At 38.8% G+C, this 11,004-nt stretch overlaps 1 non-coding gene and 2 pseudogenes across 1 annotated transcript; all 3 read left to right on the plus strand.

Moving 5' to 3' along the window:
* The first annotated feature begins 708 nt into the window (after window positions 1-708).
* Window positions 709-1,907, plus strand: LOC145688587 (small subunit ribosomal RNA; annotated as a pseudogene).
* Window positions 1,908-8,913: 7,006 nt separating this feature from the next.
* On the plus strand, window positions 8,914-9,678 carry LOC145688603 (small subunit ribosomal RNA; annotated as a pseudogene).
* An 891-nt stretch (window positions 9,679-10,569) lies between these two features.
* On the plus strand, window positions 10,570-10,721 carry LOC145688634 (5.8S ribosomal RNA). Its single transcript, XR_014131950.1, has one exon. It is a non-coding gene; the product is annotated as a 5.8S ribosomal RNA (ribosomal RNA).
* Window positions 10,722-11,004: the final 283 nt, after the last annotated feature.

Below are 11,004 nucleotides of genomic sequence, written 5' to 3' on the forward strand. Positions count from 1 at the left end.
TGTAAGTGACTTTTTATTCTCCATGTGGCATTTAAGTACCGATTTTCCTTAAGTTAAGGACGGTATAGACTCATCGCCAGTTTGAGCGTGTATCACTTGTCGAACGGAAGCCACTGTCATCCAAGGACACTAGTAGACTTATATTTCACTGGAGCAGGAGTCTAAATGTGCTTTTGTGGGTACCCTTACGGCCAGTTCTAACGGGAGCCAGGCCCCACAAAAGTAGGCTTATTCCGGTGGAAAAAGGAGTCTTTAAAATTTGCTGTGTCGGGTGAACGGCTATATGTAAACGGAAGCCACAGTCATCCGTAGGACATGAGTAGACTTATTCCGCTGGAGGAGGAGTCTAAATGTGCTTTTGTGGGTACCCTTACGGCCAGTTCTAACGGGAGCCAGGCCCCACAAAGGTAGGCTTAGTCTGGCGGAAGAGGAGTCTTTAAAATTGCTCTGTCGGATGTACCGGCAACGTGTGGAAGGAAGCTGTTGTAACCCAAGGATACAAGTAGGCTTGTTCCATTGGATTGGGAGTCTAATATGCTCTTGGCGGCTGTCACACGGCCAGTATTAACGGGAGCTAGCCACCGCAAGAGTAGGCTTATTCCAGCGGAACAGAAGTCTAAAATGCTTGGTCGGGTGTAGCTTTCCTATCCTTTGTTAGAACGCTGTGTTGGTTGCGTCCAACACTTTCCGGCTTTTTAGTCGGTCAATTCCCTGGTTGATCCTGCCAGTAGTCATATGCTTGTCTCAAAGATTAAGCCATGCATGTCTCAGTGCAAGCCAAAACAAGGTGAAACCGCGAATGGCTCATTAAATCAGTTATGGTTCCTTAGATCGTACCTATCCTACTTGGATAACTGTGGTAATTCTAGAGCTAATACATGCAACTAGAATCCCGCCCAGCAATGGAAGGGATGCTTTTATTAGATTAAAACCAATCGGTCGGTTCGTCCGTCCGAAACCTTGGTGACTCTGAATAACTTTGGGCTGATCGCACGGTCTCTGTACCGGCGACGCATCTTTCAAATGTCTGCCTTATCAACTGTCGATGGTAGGTTCTGCGCCTACCATGGTTGTTACGGGTAACGGGGAATCAGGGTTCGATTCCGGAGAGGGAGCCTGAGAAACGGCTACCACATCCAAGGAAGGCAGCAGGCGCGCAAATTACCCACTCCCGGCACGGGGAGGTAGTGACGAAAAATAACGATACGGGACTCATCCGAGGCCCCGTAATCGGAATGAATACACTTTAAATCCTTTAATGAGAATCTATCGGAGGGCAAGTCTGGTGCCAGCCGCCGCGGTAATTCCAGCTCCGATAGCGTATATTAAAGTTGTTGCGGTTAAAAAGCTCGTAGTTGGATCTGGGTCTCGGACGATCGGTTCGCCGCCCGGCGTTTAACTGATCGTTCCGGACGTCCTGCCGGTTTTTCCTTTCTCGGTGCTCTTCATTGAGTGTCTTGATTGGCCGGCACGTTTACTTTGAACAAATTAGAGTGCTCAAAGCAGGCCGTGTCGCCTGAATGTTCGGTGCATGGAATAATGGAATAGGACCTCGGTTCTATTTTGTTGGTTTTCGGAACTCGAGGTAATGATTAATAGGGACAGACGGGGGCATTAGTATTGCGACGTTAGAGGTGAAATTCTTGGATCGTCGCAAGACTAACCGATGCGAAAGCATTTGCCAAGAATGTTTTCATTAATCAAGAACGAAAGTTAGAGGTTCGAAGGCGATCAGATACCGCCCTAGTTCTAACCATAAACGATGCCAGCCAGCAATCCGCCGAAGTTCCTCCAATGACTCGGCGGGCGGCTTCCGGGAAACCAAAGCTTTTGGGTTCCGGGGGAAGTATGGTTGCAAAGCTGAATATCAAAGCAAAAAGCATTCCCCTTATGGGTAATGATTCATAGTTCTATCTTCGAACCTCTAACCCCGTTTTAATCTTTATTAAACAAATTTTAAATAATACATACATATTGACGAAATTTACAAGCATTCTAGAAATGTCACAAGTGGCTCCGGTGCTACCCTACGTCCTCGTCGTCGGAGCTGGGACTCACCTCAAGGGGTGCTATAGGCAAAGTCCGAGTGCTCCCCTTGAGGTGAGATTAACAAAATGGGTAGCAACCCCCGATGGTAGCGTGCCTAACGTGCTCAGTACCAACGGGGGCCTTTTATATCTTTAGCTAGGTGCACAATTTTATTTATTTCATTGTGTTATGGCCTATCCTTGGTTATAGCGCACAGCACCTTAGTATTAACATTATTATTCACTAGCACCCTTATATTAATTTCTTTAATTTTTAGGCCACCTTTTAGTTCCTTTTTATTAACCCTTTCCTTACACATCACACCTGCACCTCAGATAGGTTGTTTCTCTTTTCAGGTCCCAGCCCCAATCCGGGGAGATGTCCAGGGATGGTTTGTCATACAGGTGACAAACTAGGCCGAAATGGCGAAGAAGAAGCCACCACCCGGTGAAGACACAGGGGGAGACCTACATGCACCCGTTTAGGTTACCGTCCTGCCGGATGAGGAGGGCGCGGGGAAACTCTCAAGGATTGTCGGCCCCACCCGGGAATCCAAGGGAGCGAACCCGCACCCCCCTACCCGACTAAAGGGCGAAGAACTCCCCGCATGAGTCCAGGTGGGGCTGGGCTACATGCAGGGAGTTATTGACCCAAGGGGGCGTAACTATGATGTTACAAACCTGAGGGGATTTAGTTCGGGTATACACCACCACCCTCCCAGGCTCAATTGCCTAGAATCTTAGGATTCTTTCTTTTTTTTTAAATTTTTCCCCCCCTAAAAAAAGGCGCTCATAATTGCCGACTTTTGCTCATAATTGGCGACTTTGCTCATGACTAGTGCTCATAATCGCCGACCTGGGTCCCCTGGGTGCTCATAATTGCCGACTTTTACTAATAATTGTCGAATTTGATCATAATTTGTGCTCATAATTGCCGGCCTGGGTCCCTGGGCATCCCCCCGCATCATTTTATTCTTTATTTCAAGGATAATTATAATTACAATGTTTTTTACAAGATCTTATAGGGTAGCAGAACATAATATGAACATAACATATTTAAAGGAATGCATACAAGTTAAAAAATTAAAAAATTAAAAAATTATACAATAACAATAATCAAAAATATTATAACAGAATACCTCATTATTATCGTTTTTTTTTGTTTTTTTTGTTATATATGTTTCTCTTTTCTGCATTTCAAACTTTCCTTTTCTATATATTATTTTTTTCCTCTCTCTTCTTTTTATCAGTTATATCATATACATATATTTCCAACTTCTATATCATTCTACATAGTTCATTACAACAATTAAAAATGTTATGATATCAAATACATAAAATACTTAAAAAATACATAATAGTAAAAAAATTAAGATAAAATACAGTAGTGACAAACAAAATAATAATAATAAAAAAAATTAACATAAGAAGAGTTATATTGTTGAATATAGAGTCAGTACATTGAAATTTTTTTTTTGAAAATAAATTAATAAATAAATAGTAGGTAAAAAGAATTAAAAAAAACATAAAAAGAGTTATATTGCTGAATATAGAGTCAGTAAAGTAAGATATATATATAATGCAATAACAAAATAAAATACCTCACAAGAACATAGTAATTAAATACAAGGAGTATTTGTAGTTGCTCAATCTCATTAAAACACAGATAACATAAGTGATAAATGGCATAAATATATGTATAATTCAACAGAGAGGGAATAAAAGAGGAAAGTATAGAGTAAAATATTCCATAGATTCTAAATATAAAATTCAAAAAATAAAAATAAAATTAAATTAAAAATACACCAATTCTAAGACTTTCATAGAAACTTTAAAAATTACAAAGCATAGATTCCTTAATCTTATTGAATTTTTTTTTTCCTTTAAGTACATTCATCTCATTCTTTTTTAACCAATTTTTTCTCTAGTTAACCCTGATAGTCCAGGTGTGCATTTAAAATTTCCAGACTGGACTTCAATGTTAGGTTTATTATCCGTTTTTGGATAAACTTAGGTACAGTGAATCTTTTACAAAAACTCATAAATGATTTTGTAGCAGCTCCTCTGGATCCAATAATGACAGGTAATATCTCAAACTTTTTACCATCTGTAAAAAAGTTTTTTAAAATTTCATATTTTTTAGTTTTTTCATTTAATGCATTTATTTCCATATCACCTTCTTCAAATCGAATAGTGGCATCTACTATTATTCTAGTATCACCCTTTTCTAGAATTAAATCAGGTTTATAGACCATGTCGTTATATTTAATTACAGGTTCATGCGCTACTCTGAACTTGTTTATTACCATATGATTTCTTATAATATCTACAATTCTATTGTGTCTATTAATTCTTCTGGGGGCGTGCATAATACAACGACCAATTACATGACCTAAAGTTTCCAGGGGTTCATGACAAGCTCTACATTCTTTATTAGTATTGGGATTAGCTCTAGCCAGAGCTACACGTACCCCATATGTATTCGTACGTAATTTTACAGCGTCTATAAATCTGTTGTCAGGCAGTGTCTCCTGGTACAAAAAATTGTTAGTAATTGGGTTGTTCTTAAAATATTTAATACCTTTACCTTGGCTTTCTTTCGCCTCCCATTTATTAAACCAATCATCTTTAAGTAGTATCTTTTTTCAATCAAGACAGATAAATTGTAAGGTCTAGGGATTCCCAGTCTATCCAGTAGCCTATCTTCCACTGAATTCAGATTACTTTGTAGTATTACAATTTTAAAAAATTCATCATTTTCAAGTTTCCTAAGGGAATGAACAAGTTTTAACTGAGCCAAAGATATAATGTTATGAATATTGGGAAATCCTAGACCCCCATCTCTTTTTCTAGAATAAAAAAAGCCATCGGCTGTAGATTGCTGTAAGTGTAGCCATTTTTTTTAAAGAGTTTCTAATAATAGCGTCAATTTGTAAAAGAAAGGTGTGACAGGTAAAACTGGCTATCCAGATATAAAAAAAATTTAGGTAAAATATATGTCTGTAAAAGTATAATTTTTTGCCTAGGCTTCAAAGGAAGATGAGAAATTCTATCTAATACATTTTCTAAACACTCTAAATGATATTTATTTTCAATCCCTGATTTGATAGTGTATTTACAACCTAAATATCTGAAGTCTTCATCTACTTCTACTCTTTTAATAAGTTGGTTGTCCAAAGTAAGGGTAAAAGGTGGGCATAACCAAGTACGACCCTTAGGTTCTATGCCAAAACAGATACACTTGCCGACAGAAATTTCCATGCCAGTTTTTTGGATCAGACTATTAAAATTTTCTAACAATATCTGAAGATTTTTATGATGATTGGTCACTAAGACCATATCATCGGCGTAAGCAAAAACCGGAGCTTTACTACCATTTAATTCGTAACCTAAGTCTGTTGAATGTAGTGTTCTAATAATTGTGTCCATTACTATATTAAATAGTAATGGACTCAATGGGTCTCCCTGTCTGACACCTCTTTTCACTTTTAAAGTCACATCAGTGCCATAAATTGTGTTACGTTGTTACTATAATATGCATCAATTAACTGAATATAATTTGATGGAAGACCTCTACTTTTTAAAGCACTGGTTATAGCAGAATGTGGTATAGTGTCGAATGCTTTGTGGATATCTATTAAAACCCCATAACAACTATTATATTTCTTACCTAGCTTTAGTAGGGTATCCAGTGAAAAGCAGTTGACTAGCGTATTATTTTCTTTAATAAAACCTTTTTGACTAGGATGTAAGTTAATTACTTTACTTAACCTCTGTTCGATGATCCCTGAAAATATTCTGCATATTATTGAGGAGACTGTAATTGGACGCCAGTTTGCTACATCATCTAACTTCCTCCCTGGTTTAGGTATAAGGGTGGTACGGTTATTCTTCCAGCATTTTGGCACTAATCCGGTACAAAGTATCAAGTTATATAACTTACAAAGAATATACAACGTCTGTCTGTTATTAATGTCCTTTTTAGATACCTTATCCGGGCCAACACCAGAGCTATTATTAATCCTTCTAATTCTATTCGATACCTCCTGTATAGTAATTGGATTTTTTAATATGTCTAGTTTTTCTTCATCAATCTTGTCCTCATAGAAATTAATTTTACAATCCCCTTTGACTCCCCATAATTTGCTGTAACATTTAAATATATCTTCCGAATTTAATTCCCCTGTCTCATTCCCATCTATATTTAACCTGTCTTCAAAGATAAATTTAGCAAGCTTATCAGGGTGGTTATGGAACATTTCTTGTACATTTCTATATTTATTTTTACTAGTTATGGTTTTGGCTCTGTTTATTTTACCTATATCAATATTTGGTTCATTCCAAGTCTGTTTCTTGCCCAAGCAAGATAGTAAATTTTGATACACAATATCTATTCTGTTAATATCTACAGTACTGCTATCAATAAGACTCTGTAAATCATTATCTAAAACCTGATACTTGTTATGTAACTCAATACAAGTTAGGGAATGACAATACTCTCTTATATCATTCATCGTTTGTGGATCAGATGGTGAAAAATTACTATTTATAGGTTCTTTATCAGAGATTATTTCCGTGACCAGATTTTCGAAATTTATCGTTGCTATTTCTACATCGAGTGATAATTCACTGGTACCACTAACTACACTTTTGAATACACTATCCTCATTAGATACATAAAAATTTTCATCATTATTACTAAAAATAGTTGAGACACCTTGATTGTGAACATCATGTAAAGGACCTATTATTTCTTCATTAATAGGGAAAGTAATCTCAGTGCTGACTCCCATATCAACTTTTTGATTACTTTCACTTATATTCTTATTTTGTTTTAAATTTCCAGTATTCGTGTTTAGTTTATCAAGTTCTTTGCAACGACATTCCAGTTCTTTTATTCTTTTTAGGAGAGTTTTCTCCTCTTCATTTTTCTTATTCAAAATTTCCTTAACTCTTACACTCCAATTATCCCTAATTTTAGAACTTTCATCTTCAGCTTCATATAAACGAGCCTTTAATTTTTGACTCTGGATCTTCAGCACTGAGATCTCTCTTTCCCGTAACTCCAATTCTTTTTGAATCTTTTCATTAATAGCTTGAAGTTCGTTTACCCATTCCTTCTCTTTAGACAAATTCTTTTCATTACTCTCTAACTCTAATATAACCTTACTTAGTTCGCCTTCTTTCAAACTAACTAAATTTTGAAGTTCTATAATTTTACTCTCAAATTCTAAAGCTAGGTTATCTCTACATTCCGAATTACACTTTAAGATACAGGCCTCTGTATTAGCTAAAATTTTTACAATCAAATCATTAAACAGTTCATAAGTAGTTTTATTATCAAAGTCTATTTCAGTATCCACGACACCTTTAAGTTCTTGAATGATTAGTTTTCTCACTTCACTATAGTCTTTAATGAGATTTACCTCATCACTGATAAAAATGTTATTGTTATCCGGTTTACTTACTGGTTTTGTTCCCTGGGAATTTAAGTCCTCTTCAGGTGATCCCTCTTCTACTTGCACTATATGTTCTTGATGTTCTTCCGGGCTAGTAAACACTTCTTCCCATTTATAAACTAACGTACATTCCATAGAATTAGCACCCTCCTCACTCAGCAATGAAGCTTCTTCATCATCTAATGTCGTTATAGAAGTAGTTCTGCTCTGTGTAACGGATCTAGGTAATTTTCCTTGCTGCACCAGACGATGTTTTTTATTTCTGATGTCTTCTAAAGTTTTGTTAGGAAAATAGGCATGAATCAATTCATTTATATTTTGTTTACCTTTATTTTCAAGGGCTACTTCTATAAATTTCTCGACCTCGTCGTCCTGCCATTTTTTACCTTCTTGTCTCTTCTTTTCTTTGTCCAATTTCAGCTGCTGCCATTGTCTAGGATGTCTTTTAGACTGATGTGTCCCTAGAGCTCCCTGATTTTTAAAAAATTGTCCACACCATTGACATTTGAAATCCCCCTTAACTTTGGGGCCACTACACTTTGGAATATGGCAGTCCGCCGCATGTGTTTTTTTTGAATGTACTTTCACAAACTTTACACTTAAATACAAATAGACCTGCATGCACTGTCTCTAAATGAGTGTAGAATTTTCTTTTGTTTAAAAATAATAATTCGGGATGTTTAGAGCACTCAAATTTTTCTATCGGAAACAAATAAACGTCTATTAGTTCTTCTTGGCTATCACTATTATTATCGTCACAGGCACTAACTGCACTCATAATGATGAACAAGGAAAATAATTCGATCCACCAAACTATACACATGATTAAATTAATCACTGGTTTTCATATTATAATGTTTAGGTTAATTGCATTTAAGAAAATGTCACTTCAATACTTTCCCGCCAATTCTCTCACAGCCTAATATTCAATGTTATGGAATCAACTTTTGCACTTTACCACTGTTAATATTAAAGTTATTAAATATGTATTTAGTATTAAATAACTTTCTTCACTACAGTTCAATGGTAATTTCTTGTCCATTTATAATAACTCACACTTTTGATAATGACATGAGGATTTCCCGCCAATACTTAAATGCACATTTAAAGCACTCCACTCCAGATATTAATAAATCCTAAATTATCAAAGTTCTATAGTTAGTAATTAAATTTTAACTTTCACAAGACAGTTAATAACATTAAATAATATTTTCCTTAAATATCATTAATGCAACTAAATATGAAATCGAAGAAGAAACTGATTCATTGTCTTGTGGTATAGCTTAGCGCCAAACCTCATTGTTCACCAAAGATAATATATTTATTCACTAATCACTGTTAATTGCACTAAAATTCGTTGTCCAGTCCATAGCCAGGTCTTCTAATCACAACCACTAATTATATCTTCCAAATTACAAAACCAGAAAAACCTTATTAATTAGCCAGATAGTCGTCGTAGAGTATCCACACGGTAAGCCAGCGGAGCTGTTCCAGAGACAACCTTCTCCATCGGCGCACTTAAAGGAATTGACGGAAGGGCACCACCAGGAGTGGGGCCTGCGGCTTAATTTGACTCAACACGGGAAACCTCACCAGGCCCGGACACTGGAAGGATTGACAGATTGAGAGCTCTTTCTTGATTCAGTGGGTGGTGGTGCATGGCCGTTCTTAGTTGGTGGAGCGATTTGTCTGGTTAATTCCGATAACGAACGAGACTCTAGCCTGCTAACTAGGCGTTGGAATCTTTCCTTCCAACGTTCATGTCTTCTTAGAGGGACAGGCTGCCTCTAGCAGCACGAGATTGAGCAATAACAGGTCTGTGATGCCCTTAGATGTTCTGGGCCGCACGCGCGCCACACTGAAGGAATCAACGTGTCTTCCCTGACCGAAAGGTCCGGGTAACCCGCTGAACCTCCTTCGTGCTAGGGATTGGGGCTTGCAATTATGTCCCATAAACGAGGAATTCCCAGTAAGCGCAAGTCATAAGCTTGCGTTGATTACGTCCCTGCCCTTTGTACACACCGCCCGTCGCTACTACCGATTGAATGATTTAGTGAGGCCTTCGGACTGATACCCGGCACCTCCGTCTTGCGGTGGTACCGACGTGTCGGAAAGATGGCCAAACTTGATCATTTAGAGGAAGTAAAAGTCGTAACAAGGTTTCCGTATGTGAACCTGCGGAAGGATCATTATCAATTCATCACCACTGCGGTGGTTGATGTCAAAAGTTTCTTATTAGTGTGTCGTATCAGTTAGATTGACACCGTTGAACGCGAGCCACTGATCTTGACAGGCGAAGGAGAGAAAGGTGAGCCGTGTCTTCCCTTTAGTTGGGAAGCGAGCAGCAAGAACGGGAGCCACTGTCATCGGCGAGGGTAGCGTAGGCTACCTGTTGACACAGGCCGTGTGTCATCAAAGGATTGGAGTAGACTTATTTCGGTGGAAAAGAAGTCTTGAAAAGACTCCAAGAGAGTAAGACTTATTCCATCGGAGCAGGAGTCTTAAATGCTCAGTCAGATGACATGATAAACCAGTTCCGACGTCCAAGGGCTCAAGTAAGCTTATTCCGTTTGAAAAGAAGTCTTGAAAAGACTCCAAGAGAGTAAGACTTATTCCATCGGAGCAGGAGCGTTTAAAATGCTTGTGTCGGATGTCGGGTGCTGGGGTAGAACGGAAGCTTGTCCTCCAAGGACTCGAGTAGGCTGTGACTGCTTTGTGGGAGAAGTCTTGAAAAGGCTCTGAGGAGCAAGGCTTACACGTTAGTAGCACAAGAAGCCTTTAATACGCTCGGGTCGGGCGACTAGAGCTAGAATTCGCTGCTTTGTAGGCCAGTATCCTTTTCTGTTCAAGATGGCCTTCAATGAAAAACTGGTAGCCATGATTTTTGGCTACAAACTCATGGGCAGCCTAAGATTATTCCTTGTGATGCAGGGAAAGGCTTTCGAATGAACACGCCCAGCTTTGTGGTGAGTGACCGCAGCTGACGGGGCCAAACAGGAGGCAGGGCGGCCCCCGATGCGGTTTGTTTACCGAACTTTAATTTCTTGCACGGCATACGTGAAATGCTGTTGTAGAATTTTTACAACCCTGAACGGTGGATCACTTGGCTCGTGGGTCGATGAAGAACGCAGCTAGCTGCGCGAAAGAGTGTGAACTGCAGGACACACGAACATCGACGTTTCGAACGCACATTGCGACCCAGGATCTCTTCTGGGTCACACCTGTCTGAGGGTCGGTAACTTTATCCTGGCGGTGGAAGTTTTTCGGATGACCCCACGGCCTCTCGCTACTTCGGTAGTGATGCTGTGGCCATGTGCAAGGGGCCTGGCAAGGGGTCTCGCGCAAGGCTTGACTTTCTTGTTGGTAACCTCTTGTGACCATGGGTCCGGGGAATGGAAACTGTGTGTTCTTGGGCTTCCGCGACAGCGGTCGTCTTAAATGAGCAGCAAAGGCTGGTGGTTTACATCCGCCTGTTGAGGCAGTTTTTGTCTCGACAAAAGTTCCTAAGTGAATTGGGG

Source organism: Thermobia domestica, chromosome 6 (genome assembly GCF_964235325.1).
Source record: "Thermobia domestica chromosome 6, izTheDome1.hap1.1, whole genome shotgun sequence".
NCBI lineage: Eukaryota > Metazoa > Arthropoda > Insecta > Zygentoma > Lepismatidae > Thermobia > Thermobia domestica.